This window comes from Macrobrachium nipponense, chromosome 13 (assembly GCF_015104395.2).
Source record: "Macrobrachium nipponense isolate FS-2020 chromosome 13, ASM1510439v2, whole genome shotgun sequence".
Classification (NCBI taxonomy): Eukaryota; Metazoa; Arthropoda; class Malacostraca; order Decapoda; family Palaemonidae; genus Macrobrachium; species Macrobrachium nipponense.
Genome location: NC_087206.1, coordinates 17,996,799 through 18,020,909, shown reverse-complemented (window position 1 = coordinate 18,020,909; position 24,111 = coordinate 17,996,799). Strand labels below are relative to the sequence as shown.

Below are 24,111 nucleotides of genomic sequence, written 5' to 3'. Positions count from 1 at the left end.
CTTGATTAAAGACTTTTACTAAAATACTTCAAATGTCATCGCTGTTCTTATGTTTTAATATTTTCATCTCCAAAGGCCATCACTATCTTAATATCTCCTTCATAAGTGTTAACTTTGTATACATAGGCGACTTTTGTAAAGATTTGCTGTCATATCATCATGGATAAAATTTTTTCGAGAATGGGGTTTGAATGACCGATCCTTTGTATATTATAAACTAGTGAAACTATGTTTATATATATATATATATATATGTATATATTTGACCCTACCATGTATTCTGACTTCCTTTAATGAAACTTAGGCCTATTTGCCTAACTGGTTATATCAAATAAACTGAAGTAGACTAAAATATTTTATGCCTAATTTTTTAATACATAGAATATAATCGCACTGTTATATACACACGCCGCACTATGGCTATATATATATATATATATAGTATATATATATATATCTATATATATATATATATATATATATATATATATATATATATATATATATATATATTGCTATGTATATGTATATGTATATATATATATATATATATATATATATAGTATATATATATATATATATTATATATATTAGATGTATTATATAACGTTATCATGTGTAATTTCCGATTTCTTTCATCGCTACTTAAGTCTATCATTATGATATTCATTGTGAAATCATCTGAATATATAACGGCTACTTTCGTATTTCTCATTATCTAATCTTATAAAGAATTAAAATGAGCAAGAAGTTGAACATTAACATAGGTAATGTTAAACTCCAGGAGTGAAAAAGACACTGCTCATCAGTGGGGAATGTCTACTCCTCGTCGGAAAAGATGGCTTTCTTCCAGAAATCATCGGTCACCGAATAATATTGTAGCACAAACCCTAGCCTCTCTTCTTTGTGTCGCACTGTTTTGAAGGGTTTCTTGGAGGGAATATTAATGAAATAATATCGTTGCCTCGAGTAGCATGTCATGGATGGTTTGGGCATTAACTAGAAGGGAGAGCATAATGCTCTCCCCGTAGCCTGTAGCAACACCGGTTGTCAGGGGAGCTAAGCGGAGCTCTTCAACATTACTGCAACCATGGGGTCGTCCTCCACTTGTTTCAATAGATTTATTATATTTCTCTTTCCCCCTGTTGCCGTATCCATCTATTCACGGTTGTTCTATTTACACCAAACTGCCGAGTAATATCTACGATAGAAAAATTAGTCTTATGGAAGATAATGATCGGCGATCTGTGAGATAAAGTGGTGCGGCTGAGTCTGTTACTCATCTTATTGGTGCAAGTGATAAGGTAGTTTAACTTTCCTTCCCGAGTATGACGTCATACGATAACATGATGTGAGATGTTTTTTTCTTTTTAGCGTTTTTGACGACTATTACGGTAGAATTATTTCTATCTTAAGTAATATAATTTCGTTGTTGATTATTCAATATTATTTTGTTAGTCAAGATGCTTTTATTTGGATTCAAAATATAGTTTCTCCTTTGACTCTTGCCTTATCACCTGTCATGAAATTTTTCAAAATTTTTCGTTATTTTTCGTAATATGCAATTTTCACTCACCATTCTTTTTTTTTATATTGTTAACTGTTCGATTAATAACCAAAGTCGGATAAGAAAACAAATTTCATTGTATATATCAAAAGAAAAAATTATTGTTAGGTGAACGAAAACTTCTGGAACATGTTAAAAAACATTTTTGAGTGACTACATATATGCCTATGAATTCGTAAATAAAGGCAAGCATGATTCTGCAAAAATTAACATGCCATGAAAGTATAGTAAAGGAGAAAGACATAAACATGCATACATACACACACACACACTTATATATATACTATATAATATATATATATATATATATATATATATATATATATATGTATATATATATATATATATATATATATATATATATATATATATATATATATATTTTAAAAGAAGAAAGTAAATGTGTCGGTGAATTGCGATGTATCAGCTTTCTTGGCTTGGAGACAGAGAAAACCTAGTGATAGCCTTCCTCAAAGATGGAATTGTTGAGTGTGCATTGTGAGGTCAAGGCCTCTACAGCCAGTTGCTATGGGGGGCTTTTAAGGTGGGGCTATTGATTATGTGCATTTGTGCGTGTAATGATGGGTGCGATCACCTGTCACTAAGAGAAAAAAGACACACGCTCCGGAGGCAAGGCAAAAGGCGGTTCGGAGGACACCAGGTGTTGGTACAAACCCATCGAAGAGGTATGGTATATTCAAATGACTTAGGAACAGCTGCCTTTAAAAAGAGAGAAGTGTGAAGCGTATACATTTATTTAACATTAATTGTGTGGTGGGAAATATAATGGATATGTCTTTTTGTTTCAGATGGGTCCCATGTCATTATTCTAAAGACGGGATTCTCTAAAGTCTTGACTATCGAAATGTAGCGGTTGACAGTTTGAGAGTTGGGGTGATTACTTAGACTAATTCAGGAGAGTAGAATGATAATTTACAGTTCTTTTGTGGGTCAGATTTAGTTCTTAACATGAGCTTTTTTAGTCACTTGTTCCATTTTGTGTTCATCTAGTTTGGGAAATAAATAGCATATTTTTGTATTTACGTGAATTCATTAGCCTAGTTTGATATTGGTTGCAGAGAGAGGCGGCCAGCAGCTGAAAGATAAGAGTTGCCACTTGCGTAGTTTTGATAGGGGTAATATATATATATATATATATACTATATATATATATATATATATATATATACATATATGTAAGACATAGGGATTTTGATTAATAATATATTGTTCGTGCATTCTCTGTAACATATGGAATGTGGAGAACAGTGCGGAGGTAACGACCTGAGGGTAGCTGATGAATGAGATTCTAGGGGATGGCGTGAGATAAAAGTGCTTAATTCAGGAAGTCAATGTACGACAGTTTATGAACTCTTCTCAAGTGCCTTTGTGAAACTAGATGCAGCTAGAACCGTGAGGCGCTAGCGAACTGTGTGTTCGTATGTGCGTGTGCGCCTCTTCTATTCATAATGTAAATCACTAGCCAAGTCTATGGGAAGACTTTGCACAAGACATTCGGGGGAGGAAGGCGAAGCCATGATTTGGCAGATGCAAAGTGTTTTTTAATTTTTTTTTATCAGTGAGTGATATTCCGGTTGGGAATGGGTAAGTGTTACCTTTACTTTAGCCAAAGGGATGGCTTGTTTGATATCTTGTAAGATGTTCCATTTTTATTAACTTTGTCTTTAAACTTGTGTGTGTACTTACCGAGATGTGTTCTGTATCTTTGAACAGACGGATCTGGAATACCGTGGGACAGAGTTCCCAGGGAGAGGTGTGGACTTTTGGGTGACTTGACAATGAGTTGTTTTTAAGTTAGTCTGTAAGACTGGATTACTTAGTTAATTGATTTAGTTATTCTTGTAAATAAACGTTATGTTATGATGCAACTCTCTCATTTCATTACCTGTTAGAATGGAGAGAAAGAGGTGGAGAGAGAGAGAGGGTGATTCCTTGGATTGAGAGAGAGAGAGAGAGAGAGAGGGGGTGATTGCCGGGAGAGAGAGAGAGAGAGAGAGAGAGAGAGAGCCTGGGTGTGTAATGGAGTTATGGGGTCTGCCTTCCGTTTCGTGTCCACGCTTACCTTATGAATACTGGGGTTCTTCCCCCCATGTATATATATATATATATATATATATATATATATTATATATATATATATATATATGCATACACACACATATATACATATATATATATATATATATATATATATATATATATATATATATATATATATATATATATATATATATGATTAAGAGATTTGCCGGAAGACGGGCGTGAACCATCAACACCTCCAAATCCAGGATGACAGTGAAGCCATAACCCACCCAGCCACCGTCGTCCTGGATTTGAAGGTGTTGATGGTTCGCGCCCGTCAGCCGGCAAATCTCTTATCGCCTAAAAATATTCCCCTTCTGTTAAACATAGATGAAAATATATTAATTCCATGGTAGAGTGAATTAGATATTAAAGGACATTTGTAGCTCGATATATGCATATGAATCACGGTAATGTGACATGACTTTTATATATATATATATATATATATATATATATATATATATATATATATATATATATATATATATATATATATATATATATATATATATATATATATATATATGTGTGTGTGTGTGTGTGTGTGTGTTTATATATATATATATATATATATATATAATATATATATATATATATATATTATATATATATATATATATATAAAGGTTTTTGCCACGAAGAAAAAAATGAAAAGTGAGATTGCTTAGCACTTTCGGTCTAGTACGACCCTTTACTCAGTAGTGCCTGAGTAAAGGGTTGTACTAGACGGAAAGGGCTTGGCTATCTCGCTTTTTATTTTTTCCTTCGTAGGCAAAACCTTTATTTACACATAGCATCACGTTTTATATACTTCATGATCAAAGTTTTATTTCTATATATATATATATATATATATATATATATATATATATATATATATATATATATATATATATATAATAGGATTATATATATATATATATATATATATTATATATATATATATATACATATATATATATATACATATATGATATATTATATTATATATTATATATATATATATATATATATGCGTATGCGTGTGTATGCATATATATATATATATATATATATATATATATATATATATATATATATATTATATATATATATATTAACAGCGAAGGGCGTCGCCCCCCGCTATTTTGATATTTGGTATGCATTTAGCCGGAGCGTTAAGCGAACTGGTAACCCTCAGTCCCTCCCCTCTCTCTCTCTCTCTCTCTCTCTCTCTCTCTCTCTCTCTCTCTCTCTCTCTCTCTCAGCGACCACTGGTAATAGCCTTCATCTCTCTCTCATCTCTCTCTCTCTCTCTCTCTCTCTCTCTCTCTCTCCATTATCCAAGGTCATCAAATCAGGGTCGGAGTTACAAAAATATATACATTTATTCAAAGTAAAGTACTAGTTGAATAATTCAGGTTCTTACAGGATAATTAATGGAATGGTAATAGTTCAAGTCTCACAGACAACTAACTCAGATAACCCACTGGTATTTAAATGTCTTAATCAGTAATTAGTGACACCAATTATCTCTTCTCCAAAATATTATAGTTCCCTCCACTAGGAAACTCAGTCCCCTAGGACACTCGGTCCCCTCACTAGGACACTTGGTCCCCTCACTAGGACACTCGGTCCCCTCTCACTTTCAAAAAGAAACACTTCGGCATACGCCATCGTGGCTCTGCCTTTCTCACACACACCTCACAGTAAGTCTTCCCCTAGTTTTGGCTAAAGATGCCATTATGAACGGAAGAGGCGCACACATACACATGAATTCACACTATTCAGTCAACGCCCGAATTAACTGGTCACAACCAGTTTTCAAAGGCACCTTGAACAAGCCTTCACAAACTCACATACCCATAGAACGAACATTGACCTGCTTAAGTAAGCATCTTAGTGTCACACCAGCCCAGAAAAGATTTATCAGCTTTCTCTAGGTTGTCGCTCGGACTCTGTCTTCATGGGAAGTTAAATATGATCAGTCTGCACATTCCAAAACAGACACAGCACATCACATCACAATGGTATATTAAACATATTATTAATTATAGCCCTCTTTTATGTAACAAGTATATATATATATATATATATATATATATATATATATATATATATGATATATATATATATATATATATATATATATATATATATATCGTAATTTCAAATAGTTTATTCTAAGGGTACATCGGTCACTGAAATTAGCATATTTCTAAACATTTTATATATTGAAGTCATACTACTTACTGAAAAAAAATTATGAACAGCTCTTGAACTATCTTTTTAATAACGGCTAAAAAATAACGGCGGGGGGGGGGGGTGGGGGGGGGGGGGGGGGGGGGGGGGGGGGGAGGCTGAAATATGGTTCCTAACCACGTAAAAATATCTAATCCTTCGAGAGGTTAGAATTCATGTATCAGTCAGTCAAATCCAAATCAGAAAAGCGGTCCCAGCTAGATTCAGAGAATGAAATTCTTGCGGATATGGTCACAGGAAGGGGAGTTGCATATTTAGGGGGATCACTGGAGGTTATCTGAGAAACGCTTTTTTTTGGGGGGAAGTGCCTATGTGAAGGTTATTCTACTCCATATGATACACTTTAATCATTGTAACGTTATGATCATCATCATTATTACGACCAGAGTATACTCGAAAACATATGGCAAAGAGAAAATTTGGAACTAATTAAGCCCTTCTTTTCCATATCACACAAAACATGTCTCTCTCTCTCTCTCTCTCTCTCTCTCTCTCTTCTCTCTCTCTCTCTGTGTGATGATACCCACACTATGATATTACATAGCTTTGTGTAAGATTAAACACGGTACCATCTAAAATGACGGTCATTTGTTTAGAGTAGCCTCATTAGTAAGCTAATTAGCAATATTCCGGCGTAAAATTCAACGGTTTGTGTACTTAACCAGGCAGGACGCAACCAAGCTGAAGACAGTAATGAACTCTCTCTCTCTCTCTCTCTCTCTCTCTCTCCTCTCTCTCTCTCTCTCTCTCTCTTCAGTGGAATCTGAGTCAAAAAGGAAAATAATTCAGCCTGGTTACCTCACACAGAATTTGCCCTTGAGAAAACTTTAAGAGGAAAATTATAATTTCTCTCGCCAATGACCTCAGTACTGGAAAGTTTTTCCAAGCGGAACACGCGGTTAGCATTTCATTGTCTTTCTCGTATACTCGTCGTTTATGCCCTTGATAAAAATAACTGTAGAATATTATGGTTTCTCTCTCCACCAACCTTAGTGCTGAACTATAGCAGATTCCCATCAGCCGTGCATCTGATGTTTAAGCCAATCCATCGCGACGCTCCTGATTGGCAGTAGGTAAGCCAATCGCAGGGCTGGAAACTTTCAGTCTCTCTCGAGAGTTCACACAGGCAGGATGTATGTTCCACCTCTCGTGAGGGATACGTCTTTCAAAAGTATGCCTCAGGAGAAGTGGAACATACATCCTAGCTATTTGAACTCTCGACAGAGACAGAGTTTCCAGCCCTGTGATCGGCTTATCAACAGCCAGTCAGGAGCGTCGTGAGGGACTGGCCTAGACATTAGATGCACGGTTGATGTGAATCTACTATAGTAATAATTCTGCTTGGTTGCTGAGAGAGGTTTTGTCCATGCGGAAAATAAGGTGAAAAGCTCGTGTTATTTTTTTTTTTTTTTCGTCAAAGGGATGATGGTACCCATGAATAAATCTGATAAGATTTAAACAAAGAGGAAGAGTTAGGTAACGTCTATTGTAACTCGGTTTATTCGAGAATGATTTTACGAAGCGGAAAAAGTATATATGCAAAAAGACTTCATCTCTTGGTAATCCATATATCTGTATTAATGGAAAAGGCGGTTTTCCTTTCATAATTCCAGGCCTTTGTTTATTAAAGGTTTTTTCGCTCCATGTTCTGAGTTGTCTCTTTACAATATAATTTCCATCCCCCCCCACCCCCCTCCCATCCCACGCCCCAGGTCCACATGTGTCTATTGAAAAGGCTGCTTCGTTTAGATATCCATTTTGTACTGCATTTTGTATTGCATGCCGTATAATACATTCAACTTGACAAATACCACGTTTTTTGACATGAATTCCCACCCCATTTTGGCGTTTTAATAGCCAATCTGAATACAGAAGAAAAGTCAGTAATAAAAAGAATAGAGAAGCTCCTATGCAAAAAAAAATGCGGATGAAATAACCATTCTTTTCAACAAAACTTTTGTTAATGAAGGTCTTCCTCCAGAATATAAATAATAATAATAATAATAATAATAATAATAATAATAATAATAATAATTTTCGCGTGGCCAAACTCCTCAAGCAACTCGAATGCAATAAATAGCGCGAATCCATCCGAAACAGGCCTTTGCAATAATAATAATAATAATAATAATAATAATAATAATAATAATAATAATAATAATAATAATAATAATGATAATAATGATAATAATGATAATAATAATAATAATAATAATAATAATAATAATAATAATAATAATAATAATAATAATAATAAAGCTGTGGTACGTTTATCATTTCCAAAAAGCTCCTAAGATCTTTCAAGATCTCGACAATTTTTAAGTCACTAGGAAAATGTGATTAATATGATAATGAACTCAATACATACATATATATATATATATATATATATATATATATATATATATATATATATATATATTGAGTTCAGATGGGCTATTAAAACGCCAAATGGGGAATTCATGTCAAAAAACGTGGTATTTGTCAAGTTAAATGGATTATATATATTATATATATATATATATATATATATATATATATATATATATATATATATATAATATATATTTGAGACTACACTCTCATTCACTTCCAATATAGGATGTAAAAATAGTGAATATAAGAAATGGAAACGTACTTCCGCTTACCTTTTTCATATTTCAATCTTAATCTTTGAACAGTGAAATTCCCAAGATACTTTTTTTTTTTTTTTTTTTTTTTTAGTGATAAGCCGTCGGAGCTCATTTCCATCCTGAATCACCTGACACCAGTGAAAGAGAGTAATATTTACCTCTAGAATGAGAAAAAACCTAACTCCTGGAAGTCTTCATTATTCTTCAAAGGGAATAAATACACTTGTGTGAGTGGGGGAGTAAAAGGAAATCGGGCATTGCCTGGATGAGAAGGATCGCTGAAGCTGATGCATATTTTAGACTCTGAATGATAAGCCAGTTTCAACTGACAAATTTGCTCGAAGTATATAAGACGATGGTATTTTCCTGATGAGGTTTCTGTGAAGAGTTAGAGGAGTATGAAGCTATTCTATCAGATCTTCATTTTCAGTCTTTTTTTTTTAGTCGATGAATGTCGCTATGGTAGGTGCATTATTTTTCCTTCAAACCACGTCTTTTGCTGAGATCTACACACACAAACACACACACACACACACACGTGCCCACACGCGCGTGCATTTATATATTAATTGTCCAAAAACTGTTTTTACCGTGTATTCGAGAATGCCAGCCGAGACAAAACCAAATGGAAATATGAGTCCTTTCTTCGACTTTCCTTCTTTCGTGTATTTCGCCAGACCTGCCCTTGAAAAGGGAAGATAAGATCAAATGATTTAGCTTTACGTTAAGCTAAGAGCAGTTGCAGGCAAAGTTAGAGGCTACAGACCAATGTCATCGGAATTAAAAATGAATCATTTCTTGCGACAACCCTGAGACATGTTCAAGGTTATGGACTCTCCTATATATATATAGATCTAGATCCTTTCCTCATTTCGCCAAGCTATATGTGATAAGAACTACACTAAGTTCGGAATTGTTTTCCTACTCCCAGATCTATTAAGTTGCTGGATTTTGAAAGTTGTGATCATTGTCATCATGTCGTTGTGACATCAGAGGGAAGAAAAAAATCGCCATTAAGGCTTGAAGTGTTGTCTTTCCTTTAAGGGGCCAGGGAGGAGATTTTGAAAGCAGGCCTACTCCCCACATGATACCTCTAAACCAGGATGGAAGAAGATGGTTGACTGCATGTTAAACGTTCTTTACCTTTAAAAAAATTCGTTGTCAATGAAAATTTCAACTTCCGGTGGGTGGGTGTGGGGGTGGGGGGCGGGTGCGATGAGAAAATGGGTCACAATATTGTCCCACAACCGCCCTAACTGAATGGGTACAAATCTACGTCAAGAAAAGATAAATCCCGTACCATCCCATAAAGGAGCAAGCAACATGCATCAAGATCAGAGAGAGAGAGAGAGAGAGAGAGAGAGAGAGAGAGAGAGAGAGAGGAGGGGGGCGGGGGACTCTTCTGCTTGAGACTTTCAGGGTGTAAACAAGCCTGGAAAGTTAAACGTGTCAGCCAGATGAAAAAAGTTTAGCTCATAATGGCTCGTTTAATGTCATTATCAGATATCAGGTTCTCGGAAGAGGGCAACACGATGCCATAAATATTCCAAATTTGGCAAAAATCTCATATCGCATCGGTGGGCGAGTTAGTCTTTTTTTAAGTTTTTTTATCGCTGATTTTGTTTTTTATAATTTTTAGAATTGGTAATTTTTTTTTTTACCTGGGCTTCACAATTCAATTAGGGCAGTCATCAAGCACATCAGCAGCTAGGCAAGATGCTTACGTGAAGCATAACATGATCAGCGAGTCAGGTAACTTAGATGAAGTCTTCAAGCAGAAGCGAAAGCGGGTTAATGAGATGCTGTTTTTCAGATCTGTTCGTGTGTTAGGCGTATTAAACAATACAGTGGTTATAAACCCACTCTTCAATTTGTTCCATTTTACATGAATCACTAGATAAGTCAGTATTTACCAAATTAAGCTCTTGTTCTTAAGAAGGTAAGAAGCAATAGTTAATTCAGTGCTTAAATCTACTGTTTAGCTTCCACCTGAGGTCTTGTGAAGTACTACTTTCAGTTTCCAGTGTTGTGCATAAATATAATCTGATCATGAAGTTGATCTGACTGGATTTTGATCGACAGGTTGAACAGATCACAGAGGGTTTGATAGGGGAAGAACAGTGTGTGTATAAATAAGAAACAGGGTGGTTTGGTGTTATTCTTATATGTAATATCAAGCAATATTTTACTGCCTGTCTAAGCTATTCGTTTCGCTCAGTCTTTATTTACACTGAATGTTCACCCTAAAGGAAGTATACTATCGACCCCCAACGTTTTGAAAGCTGCAGAAATTGCGATATGTGATCCATCCTCGCGGATATGAGAGACGCAAACAAATTATACAGAAGATGTAAGAAAGTTGTATGAAAAAGACAAATAAGTTCGTTTGATTGTTTTATTTTGCTCCCGTAACCTTATAATTTTTCTCACTGAAGAGGCGTGTCTATCTTATCTTTCGTTATCAAAACTCCTTTTTATTAGTTTTCTGTAAAAGAAAACTACTGAGATGGCTTTGTCTGTCCGTCCGCACTTTTCTGTCCGCCCTCAGATCTTGAAAACTACTGAGGCTAGAGGGCTGCAGATTGGCATATTAATCATCCACCCTCCAATCGTCAAACATACCGAATTGCAACCCTCTAGCCTCAGTAGTTTTTGTTTGAGTTAAGGTTAAAATTAGCCATGATCTTCCATCTAGCAACGATATAGAACAGGCAACCACCGGGCCGTGGCTGAGTTTCATGGACCGTAGCTCACACAGCATTATACGTAGTACAGAAAACTTGATTGCGCCGAAGAAACTTTGGCGTATTTTTTAATTGTTTTCCTTTCCACTTCTCTGTCTTGTTTATAGTGAATCTATTAGTAGGTAGGATAAAGATAAGTTTACCTGTACTATCGGTCTATGAATGGGGAAAAGAAATTTATAGAAAATGCATAAAAAAGACATTTTTTTTGATAATTTTGAATTGCCCGTCGTTCCTGAATTCATATTATCATTTTGATTAAACTATATTTCCGAGCCAATATCGTATGATTACTTTATTGTGGTAATTCCAAAGGGGAGTTGAACCAATTTTTTTTTTATTTCCCACACTAGAACTGAATTTCGTAGACTTATAAGTCTTTAACGAGATAAATCGAGGCTCGCATTTGGTGTCCAAAACCAGTGGCTGTAAGAAAAGTGGATTTGATTTATAAAAATTCCACCATCTGAACAGAGGCAAGTTGAATTAGCCAGTAAATTTGGATTATGGCCGACACTCAAATATAATCTCCGGACCTTGGTGAATGTCATACTGAATACATAAATACAGTACGAGTGCTCAAGCAGACTTACTCTTGAAATTAAAGTATCAAGCCGGCTGCCTCTTTTGCCTGATCCTTGCGTGTGAAGGCTCAAACAAGCTGACACTTGAGCGTGAAGGATTAAAGGAGCTCACACTTTAGTTTCCGATCATCTGTGGGTCTTTAGAACTTGATATGTTCAGCGATTATAGGGGAGGAAGAGGGAGAAGGGAAGGGAGAGAAAGGGAGAGAAAGATAGTGATAAGATGTAAAGAAAGGTGGAATGCAATAATATATATATATATATATATATATATATATATATATATATATATATATATATATATATATATTAAAGAGAGAGAGAGAGATACCATCGCCAGAGAGAAACTGTGTATAAAGGTATAAAAAAAACAAGTAATACTAAGGAGAGAGAGAGAGAGAGAGAGAGAGAGAGAGAATGTCAATACGTAGAGAAATAAAAAAAAATCTTATGAATATCAGTGGACCTTCCGAAAAACAGAAGATAGGACAACCAACCCAACAAGTTATCGGAAATCAGCAGTTAAACGATATCATCCGATCCACTACTGATCCCAAAAAGCATTAAATGCTTTGCGAATCACGCAGAGCTAGGGCTGTTGGTTTTAGATTGCTCCATTTAAATTCGATTCTGATAAAACGGCCTCTTTGATGTTCAAAGGAAGAAAAAAAAAGAAAAAAAATCTGACAGATCTGAGTGGGTGTGGAGGCGATCCCAATATCCAATAAAGCTGCTTGGATGAGCCTAGTTCCAGATGCTGCCGTTATTTGCAGTTCTGTTTTACGTCATTTAAGTGGGGCTTAGGGACAGTAAATTATATGACGGGTACCATCGGCTCTCTCTCTCTCTCTCTCTCTCTCTCTCTCTCAGGGTACGTACATGTTCTGTGTGGTCACTATAATTAGTATATGGTAAACATTAGGGAAGATGTTTTTGAACCCAAACAAACTCTACGCAAGTAGGATCATCAATAGGTCTAGACCCTTGCATCATCTCTCTCTCTCTCTCTCTCTCTCTCTCTCTCTCTCTCTCTCTCTCTCTCTCTCAAGGGAAGAACATATTATGCGCAGGTTTTATATTTCTTTTCTAATTAGTATGTGATACGAATTATGGAAGATCTTGTTAAACCCTAACAGACTCTAAGTATGATCACAAGTAGGCATAGGGCATCTCTCTCTCTCTCTCTCTCTCTCTCTCTCTCTCTCTCTCTCTCTCTCTCTCTCTCAACTCACCGGAATTATTACTTACATTGACGGTGCTTATTTAGCTAAATGCAGCTCATTTGGAACTCATAGTGTCGTTCTTGACTGCATATTCACTTTTGAGAAACATGTTCGGTCTATCTCTTCTTCAGTTGCACAAAAGGACGGCGTACTTAGAAATCTTCCAAGATTTTTGGAAATCTGTTTTCTATGAGGAAATGTTTGTATTCTTTCGATCTACTTGTTTTTAATGGTGTTCTCCTGTTTGGTCCTCAGCTGATGACTCTAGGCCTACGTTGTTGGACAGGAACTCGAGGTCTCTTAAATTTCCTGCACCAGATTTTATTATCAATAATCTCTGGCACCGTCAATCAGTTAACTTCCTCTCTATGCATTCTTTTATAAGAGTTATCATCCGTTGCATTCACATCTTCCTAGATTACAACACCACGAAGTACTAAAGATGCATATATTTCTAAAAGTTCACTATCAAGCATTTTTTTTTTTTTATTCTTCCAATCTGCGACCAAATTATGAAATGATCTACAGTATTGTGAAGTTCATACGTATGATCTGAATCTTAATTTTGAGGCATATGCATTTTTTGTTAAGTAGCCTTATTTCGTAGTTTCTTTATTTTTATTTTATTCGTTTATCTTCCTTAATTCTCTTTTATAATTACTTTTAACTTGAGCCTTTTTTCTTATTTCAGCTAGGCTAACAGCTTGGCTAATAATAATAATAATAATAATAATAATAATAATAATAATAATAATAATAATAATAATAATAATAATAATAATAATAATAATAATAATAATAATAATAATAATAATAATAACTGCTTTGTCAGAGAAAATTAAATAGAGCAACATGGTGTAAAAGACGCAAAAAATTTAATATCTTCTTTCTTAAAGTAGAAAAAAATCATGGAAAGGGTCTCTCAAAGTTTGTTTTGTTTCAGAATAACTAAATATTTCTGTACAAGAAAAGCATAAGAACTTTATTCTCTCAAATGCTTCTCCTTTCCTCCTGGAATTCTTCATCTAATTCTAAAGTCAACAAAGAAATGGGGTAATAAAGAATATTTTTTTTATGACACCTAACCGCTTAACAAATGATAAATGCATATTTGCCATGATGTTCACGTAACTGAGGAACTCATTCTTTTTTTTTTTTTTTTTTTTTTTTTTACTTTTATAATACCTGTCCCTGTTTCTTTACCTTACACATATCTAGATAATAGTCAAGCAAAGGACCTGAAGAGTTTGGAAATCAAGAAAATGAAAAATGATGGAGGCAGGTATTAGTATTTAGGATATTTCTGAGTTTCAAATCATTTCGCTGTGCGGTGAAAGAACACTAGACCGATACAAATCGAAGGCATTCATTTGACTTTTAAATCCTCCGGCGTTGCGACTGAGAAAGTAGGACGTCGAGGACGCAGAACAAAACCCAAGGAAGATAAGACGTTTTATCTCTGGAAGACGAATGACCTCGGTAACGGTTAATGTTATAGACGAGACTATTCCTACCCAGCTAGATAACACGAGTAAGAGCAGGAAGAGGCCCTGCAGATGGTCTAGGATTCTAGAAATTTTACAAAAAACAACAACTGACACGTGTGCGACAGACCTTTGAATGTCTTTGAGGCAAACCCTGAGGCTATAATTATTAGATAATAGGGGCTTTTCATTTCCAGTTACTTAAATGTCCTCCTATTTCGTCCCCCCCCCCCCCCCCTTCCCCCCCCCCCACACCCCCCCACGCTCTCTCTCTCTCTCTCTCTCTCTCGCTTCTAAATCTTACAGCCTTTTTTTTAACAATGCCCATCTAAACTATTTTGTCAGTACTTGTAGATGTACATTTATCATTATTACATAATTAGATACTTAGAAGTATTTAATTAATGCTCGATTAATAGGTAATATATTTCTTGTTCATTTTTCGAATTACGGATTAAAAACACTTCTTTGTCTCCTATATATTATCTATATATATAACGAGGAGTGACGACCATCTCAAGTTTTAAAAAACTATATTTTTCAGTAAAATTTTTTTCCACACCACCACGATTGCCTTTTCTCGGCTGTGAAGCTGATGTCTATCCAGGGCTGTGAGATGACCATCAATAACTTGTAAGTCGGTGTCAAAGTCACTCTACAATTCAGTCAGGCCAAAACTTTGTTGCCATACAGTATTCAAGCAATATTCAGTCACTGTTTCCAATCTATTATTATTATTATTATTATTATTATTATTATTATTATTATTATTATTATTATTATTATTATTATTATTATTATTATTATTATTATATTATTATACAACCCTATAGGAGACACTGACTTGAAAGGTTCCAAAGAATATGGTGTTCTGTTACCTTGAGACGAAAAAAAATCTACTTTTATCTCGTCAAGGGCTTAACGACTGGCAGCTTAATTCAACTTATACATCAGCTCGTGCTTTTGTTGGAAGATTAGGCTGTTATACGTTAAAAGTCACTAATTAGATCAAGATGGAGGGATAGATCATTGATCTATCGCACAAAATCATACAAGACCTTTTGCATGCAGATATGATCTGCACCTACATAAGCACAATTTTCACTCACGTTAGACCTGCGCAAGTCAGCTAAATAGCTGCTGACGACTAGCTGGCTTAGTCTCAAATGCAGCGATTCGATGAGATTTGGCCTTATTTTTTCTGCTTATTTTTTTAGTAGAAAAAATACCTCCCTTCTGAGTCCAATAAAGGTTCAGCTTAGAATAAAAATGCTTCTAACTTTTAATACAAAAAAAATCCATGAAAGAAAAATCACACTAGGTTCAAGGTTTCACGTAATCCCATTAAGGATCCGATTTTAAGGATAAAGGGCACCTTAAGCCATTCTGGTTTAAAGATTTTTTTTCACAAAAGGATACGTCTGCCGTTAGTCATTTCAATATAGAACGACATAAAGCTCTGAATGGGACCGAATATTCATACTTGCTAGAAGAAGAAGAAGAAGAAGAAGAAGAAGAAGAAGAAGAAGAAGAATGTGTGTGTGTATGTATGTGAGCATGCACTTGAGAGAGAGAGAGAGAGAGAGTTTTCCTAGACCAAAAAGAACCCAAAAAAGAAGTGCGTTATAGCCTATATTCTACACTAGTACGTAAGGCCGTAAACGTTAGAGCTGTAAAGAAGCACCTTAACTTAGGATAAACAGAATGTATATATATATATATATATATATATATATATATATATATATATATATATGTGTGTGTGTGTGTGTGTGTGTGTGTGTGTGTGTGTGTGTGCATAAATAATTATATATATATATATATATATATATATATATATATATTATATATATATATATATATTTTATTTATATATATATATATATATATATATATATATATATATATATATATATTTATATATATATATATATAAAATATATAGTATACTGGTAAAAATGCTCTGTTACAAAGGAATTCCATCTAGTAAAAGGAGCCCATAAAAACGCCAAAATATAGATAGTCAGTATATGTTTAAGAGACTGCTTTCTCTCCCTTCTAATAAAAGGAATCCAATAAGATGAACAAAGGCCGAGACAGCTAATGCTTTATTTCAGAGAACCACTATTTCCCTCTACAGGCAAGCATATACTTGCCTGTAGAGGGACACATTTGTTCTCTGAAATATAGCTTTAACTTCCTATACCTTCTGGCATTTCAAGACAAGGTAGACTGAGTAAGTTCGGCTATGAATTTCTGTAAAACATTTTATGTGAAAATATGCCACACTTTGCTCATATAAAATGTTGATAGCCTAAGTCACAAGAATATCATTGGCTAAATAGGGCTTTATAGAAAATACAATCGTTCATTTCATCATGATTGCAGTTCACATGGTCAGTCTTAAGTAATACTGGAATCATTACATGAAACCATGAATGAGCAAGAACACCATCCCTTTAAATAAACGTGCGTGCGTTAAAAGGTCGAATTTAAAGACCGCGGTGACAAGTGGCCACGCCTCCCACTCATCTGTTTTGTTTACCTTAGTGTTTCATCTAACCCGCACGAGATGGCAGCAGCTACTAAGAAGAAATCTCAAATAAGTTTTCCTAGCATATTAAGCGTGCGCCTTTAGCTTTACTTTCTTTAAAGCTTCACTAAATTGAGTTTTTATTTGATTTCTTGACCATTGCTCTTTTTTGTAATAAGTACTTAACACAATTCGTCGAAAGATACAAAAGCCAGTCAAGCGTTCTTCTTCACAATGAAATCTGCATGGAATTTAGAGATCGAGGTTAATTATGTATAGCTTGTGAATTGGCGCCTATCTAAATGCAGTTTCCTTCATTCTATGTAATAATAATAAAATAATAATAATAATAATAAAATAATAATAATCATCATATCATCTCATCATCATCATCATCATCAGGAATTTTCATAATCGACATAAGAAGCGGTAATTACCTATGTCGCCCACGACCATCAGCAACACTACCATTATTATTAACAAAAAAAAAGCTTTCAGGGATGCTGATGATGATACCTGTAGTAAGATAAAGTGTAATTAACTATAAAAATTAAATATTTTCCACAATGAGTTGTGACATAGCGTCTGGGCCTTTGACTCTGACATTCTTTTTCTGCTGTCTTTTTGCATGAGAGGTTAATCAGAGCAATCTCTGGGTTAATTCAATTAAAGCACACTATCCTGTAGGCTATACATTCGTTTTTATATGTATATTTTGCATTCTACTACACACACACACACACACACACACACACACACACACACACACACACACACACACACATATATATATATATATATATATGATATATATATATATATATATATATATATATAATAGATATATAGCTGAAGACGTCTGAATATGCGATCATAAATAGACATTAAAACAAAATAAGACAGGAAAACACCTCTTAAATTGAAAGTGGAAGACTGAATAACCCTTATATGTAGTAATATAAAATTCACGTAAATATCTCATGAAACCGACTTTAAATCAAGTACGACTGCTTCTTTAGCCTTTGAGGACGTTAGATTAGCTAAAGCATTTATGATGTAAAGTAAACAGATTAAATAACTAAAATGTGTTTGTACTATTATTAGGTATTTCGTAAATCATGAGTAACAGTCAGCAGACCAACAGGAACAGGAATACATTGTGGAAATGAACTGTTCCCTGAGGTTGCGTTGCCGAATCAAGGTTTCGCCAAGGAATTCCATTCATTCATTGTGATCTTTCAAGTTTACAAGTAAGGCCCATGAACTTTTAATTAGGAATAATTGAGGAGTGTCCTTCTTAACTTGGTTAGATTTTAATCAGGGTGTGTCAGTGACGGTGCCAGGTTTTATCAACTGATCAAAAACTGGCGTAAGTTACATCATGTTACCTATGCGTTAGAGAAAGCATCAAACTGGATCATATTTAGGGTACTAGGAGTTATATGAATGGCTTTATTTGAGGCGATTTCATTCCGCCGATAATGTTTAATCACAGATTAACCGTTTACTATTACGGTTTACCTATTATATTTCTGTATGTTTACTAGATGGGTTAGGGCTACCTCCCATTAAGTCTGAGTAGGTCTAGGCCAATGGAAGTTTTAGGTTTATCCCCTGTAGAATGAATGATTAATTAGGTGATCATTATCTGGCGTCATGACTACCAGGACCATTGACGCCTAGGTATAGAACGACTGTTTAAGAATAGTAGTATAACTATGCTTTAGTTATAGTACTGCCAATCAGGCGAAATGATCTAGGCTAGGTAGGTACCTACCATATAAACATGTCTTGTTAGGTTGTATGGCTTAGTACTATATCTACTAAGTAGCTTAGCCTGTGATGAACTAAACTATACCTTGGGAAATTGCATGTTTATACCTACTACTTAGGCCTAAGGGACCTTAGTAATGCATGAAAGATTGAATCTGCATAGACTTCATCCATTTTTGAATTGCAAAACATTATTGGGATGATGGGAGGCTAGGTAGACCCCCCAGCCTTGACTTGACAACTCTGGACTAGGCTAGTAACCTAATCTACCATCTAGGGTATCGGGCACTTAGTATCTAGCTTGGGGAGAGATTGTGGGGCTGGGTTGGTTTTGCCATCTGGACACCCCCACCTAACCTATCATAGGGCACTTTATATTAATATAATAGGGTTGCAACCTAATCAAACCACGCCTAACCTAACCTAGAGTGTTTGGGGCCTTACCTATACTCTGTTTTTTTTCATCTGTCCATCCGCCTGTGGTTTTTTTTGTATGGTAACACTGTGTCGCGGGCTTTAGATAGTTATGCTAATTGTAAGTTTTAGGTAAATAAAAGGATATCTGGGTGTACATTTGTAACTGAAAAGTGTTTCAATAATTTACTCTATGCGAATTACACCGTTAATATTCGAAATAGGATATTATTATAATCGTTGAATGTAAGCTGAATGTAACTATCTAAAGCCCGGGACGCAGTGTTACCACAGGCGGATGGACAGATGAAAAAAAACAGAGTAAAGTCAGGGGTCCTTCACCCCTGCCCTGGGAATCACACTCTAATCTAATTTAGGGGATTGTAAATTAAGGCAATAGGGTTCTGAGGCATAGGTAACATAATCTACCTTATGGCACTGGGTACCATATTGCACTTGGGCCTTACCTCACAACCTTACTTAAGGAACTGTAACCTTGAATGATAGGGTTATGATCTAATTGAAGCTAGCCTAGGGTATCAGTTTCTTACCAGATTCACCACAACGCGACCTAGGTTACCAAGTCCAATACTTACTACTTGAAATTATTGTTTTTTTATTACAATTTTTTGGTTAAAAAATTTAGAAAATGGTGTATATAATGCAATACAGGTGAGAAGATTTGAGAAATTTACTCTCTTTGTTTTTATTTCTACTATCAGCCCCAAGGGGTTGGTACTAAGCATGGTGCCCCGCAGACCATTCTAAATGTTTAGTGATGAACTTGAAAGCATAAACAGAAGGCGGTAAAGTTCTCATTATCTCACCTGTACTGCATTTAATACACCCTTTTCTTTATTATTTAACCATAAAATTTTATTAGTAAAAAATTATACTTCATGTGGCCACCCTGTTGATAAATGATTTCTTTGTGTGGCTCTCTCCTTTACATTTACCCTTACCAAATGCATAATGTCTCTTTAAAAACCTCCAATAAGCCTTACCCTAATCACAATTAGAGCTTGCAGAAGTATTATGGACTTGATAGAATACATCTTTGTATCCAACTCTTTTTGTATTTTCTTCTATCCAGTAACTCCAGTTTGCCACTGTGGTCCAATACAAATAGGATACGAGTCTCAAAAATTAGGCATGGCCTACAAATTTGCTACCAAAATGAATATCATAAACATTTAAATCATACTAAATCATGGGAAAATTATGCTTTGAACTTAATGGGGATGTTGAAATGCCTTCAAGTAGGCCTATTTCACTATTTTGTATTTTCTTCCATCTAACAACCCTAGTTTCTCCACTGTGGTCCCTTATAATTGTAAAATATAATGAGTTCCAACATCCGTAAGCTACTCATTTGTTTGTGACATGAATATCAGAAGTGTCAAAACAGAATACGTAATATGTCTGTGTCTAAAGAAGAATGACCATGAATTGACTGGTTTTTTGTTGGAACAGCCCCAGAATTTCCAATTCCCACTTAATGATGCTTAAAAGAACCACTCGGTCCTCAGCATTGTTCACATAAACAGGCTTAATAGTGAAAATAATGAGAGGCATTCCAGATACAATAGCCAAGGGCGGATTTAGGGTGTGCGGGTCCCTAGGCCGGTGACCTTAGGGGTCCTCTGTCATTTATGAACAAGCGAAGAGGGCCCTTATAGCTGGGGGTTGGTGTGGAGGTAGGTTTCCAGGATTTATTTTCTAATTGATCACCTCTGGGTGGCAGCCAGCAAGAGATCTCACTGCCATGCCATGTAAAACTTTATGGTATTCATCTCATGGGTACAAATCATATTGCTAACCATATTTTGGAGTTTGCAGTTTGGATTCCTCTAGCCTGCACACTTGCAGATATTTTTAAGTTTCTATTATTATGTTATTATACTATAATTATTGTTTAATAAGATTATAATATTATTGTTTAGTGAATTAATATATATATATATTTTTTTTTTTTCTTTTTGGCTTAGGTGGGGGGCCCTAGGCCATGGCCTGCTCAGTTCCCCCCCTCCCAAATCCACCACTGACAATAACCATCCTCACCTACAATGTAATACTGGGACAAACAAAATTTGGTCAGGAACTCCACTCCTGTGATGATAGTAACATAAACAAACAATTTAGAAAATATCAAATTAAGTATGGTAACAACATATGTTTGTACATATCTCAATAATAGTAAATTTATGTTAGATTTTAATATGGTTTACATAATAATCGTGTCAAGGAGACTTAAGATCATCTAGGCCCAGGACATTAACATGGTACCAAAGGAAACCAAAATGCCCTAAAAATGAAGTTAAATGATCATGAAATAGACCTAGGTTTATTTTTAATTTTATGTAAGGTATCCCATAAAACTGTTTTCCATTACTGCTTTACTATTAGGCTGAGGAAATATTTGGTAATATGAATTGAATAATAGAGGGGCTGAACTTGGTGAAGACGTTCAGATTATTGAGAAATTCATTTTTTGATGCTGATTGTTAAGATTAATGGCAATAATTTATTTTGCACCACAATAGCATATTCTTCTGTGTTTAGCGTAGCCCATAGACTGTAGAAGTAATTTTAATTGAATTGTATGTAATCATATGCAAATTGTCAGAGGGCATCAGACTGCACATCCATTTGTGGAATGGAGCAAAAGTGTAGTTGTATCCTGTATGATAATTTCCATGTGTTACATATATAAAATAAATCTGTCTTGATTGCATAATAAATCTCAGTCATGACTAGTACTTTGGTTTATTTTTGAAGCACCATATCATATTGGTTACGCTCTGTTTTTTGTTGGTCATTGATGGATTGTAAGTCTAAAGGTCCATGTCAAGCCTCTTATTCCATTTAGCACCTTACAGACTTTTGAGGAGCTTAATCCAAACCTCTTAATTCTCCTTGTGTTTAATGTATTGTTGATTATTATTTAAAATAAAAACCATTTGCTTTTATGTATACTTTTCCCTGTCTGTAGGGCCCCTTGTCAGAAAAAAGGTAGCAGCCCAGAGGAAAACCAGAGTTCATTTGTGGTAGAAAGCCATTTCCAAAAATGAGTGAATTGCCACAACAGGTATGGAGAAAATGAGTAAATCACAAGGTAAGCTAAATGATAGGCTAGTGATAAAACAATTATATGACAAGGGCTATTACAGGAATATATCCTAACATAACCATAACCAACCTAACCCAGGGTATCAGGTCTTAACTGTGCAGTATGAATTAAACTAACCTTCCCTAACCTCTGGGTGCCATGTCCTATCTGGCCAGCCCTCGTGGAACTCCTCACCCCAACCCAACTTAGTGGATCACAAATCATAGAATAAAATACACAGGGATCCACCCTCCCATAACCTTCCCAAATGAAATCTGGGACACTGGCTCTTAAACTGGCAAGGGGTCCCTTTACCCTTGATGTTGCTTACGTTTAGTTTGTATGTTGATGCAAGTTTAGGAGATATGAAGCTGTGGTTCGCTAGTAAAGAGATGCTTCACTGTACTTTTAATATTTGGGTGAGGTTTTGTTCCTTTGGTTCCAATCCTAGTACGTAATTGATTTCACGATTAAAAGACATGAAATCAGTAGGAAATTATTGGAAAATCAAAGGAATTACTCTGTAATCATTCTAAAAAAAAAAATTTCTTATAGAATTGCAAACTGTCATTCACCTGCCACACACCGTTACTTTTGTGTGGTTATATTTGAGAGTAAACCTCTTGCTGCACTTATCTCTGTATGATTGTTGATGTAAGTGCACTGTAAAGTGATTTTGATTTGGATGTTGCTAAAGAGAGTAAGTTTTTGTGTCTGACTTATGTCCTCAGGTACTGTTGATCCTCACTACTGTAATTTGGTTCTTTCTTGAGGGATGGGATTAGGATCCCTGACTTTCAGTACAAGGAAAGTGTTGCCTGGTCCAACATATGGGAAGAGATTTGGCAAGAAGACCAAAAAGGTCCACTGGTGTCTTGAGGCAAAGGGAATACTCCATCTTTGATATTGCAGAACCTTTTTGGTTACTTTTTGCTGGGCTTCTGTTACGAACCTCGAGAGGTCCGCTCCAAGTTCGATATTATTTTAAACAAAAATAATTAAACACCAATAGTTGAAACTGGGGAGACGAATATAGAAAGATACATAAACACAACAAAGGTTTATTTACAAGCTTACTAACACAGGTAAATGCAGAATGGTGTCTCCTATTTACATAAGAAAAGCAAAATCTTACAATGCGTGAACTAGGGGAACAGTGGGGTAATGAAAGTATACTTGCTGGCCAGTTTTGCAACTCGAAGCGATGGCTTCACAAAGGAGAACGGTGGAACTTTAGACGTCTTCTTGACTCCGTACTGCGGAAAGCAATGTCTATTCTTGATACTCGAAGGGCAGGAACTCCTCGAAACCTCTTGTAGAAAGTTTCTTCTCTCAAGGCTTGCTCAACGTCGAAAAAACTCGGTCGTCCACTCCTGACGACGACTTGACCAGAATTCGACCAAACTCTCGAGCGCCTTTTCCTCTCTGATCCTACGTCTGTTCCTTCTTCTCTTATCTCTCTCTGATGATCTCTGCTCTGATATCTGTTGCTGATGATCTCTGCTCTGATCTCTCTGCTGGTCTCTTACTGATGATCTGCTCCCTCCTACTTCGTCAGTCGTATTTATACGGCAACCTGGGGGCGTGGCCTTCCAGCGAACGTCACAGACTCCCGAGACGACGGGAACAATTTAGAAGAATCTTGACGGAATATTGCATCATATTTCGCTGCATTTCTCACGACACTTTGGCGCGTGTTG

The 24,111-nt window shown here is 35.4% G+C and overlaps 1 protein-coding gene across 4 annotated transcripts in view; it reads left to right on the top strand.

Annotated features, from left to right (window-relative positions):
* The first annotated feature begins 18,207 nt into the window (after positions 1-18,207).
* Positions 18,208-24,111, top strand: part of LOC135225667 (F-box only protein 27-like) — a 93,530-nt gene continuing 87,626 nt past the window's right edge. The window contains exons 1-2 of one of the 4 annotated variants that reach the window (XM_064265009.1): positions 18,208-18,365; positions 22,295-22,390. The gene's annotated coding sequence lies outside the window, so the exon portion shown is untranslated. Of the gene's footprint in view, positions 18,366-18,465; positions 18,485-22,294; positions 22,418-24,111 lie in introns of those variants that run through there. The other 3 variants (XM_064265006.1, XM_064265007.1, XM_064265008.1) reach the window with 3 other exon arrangements.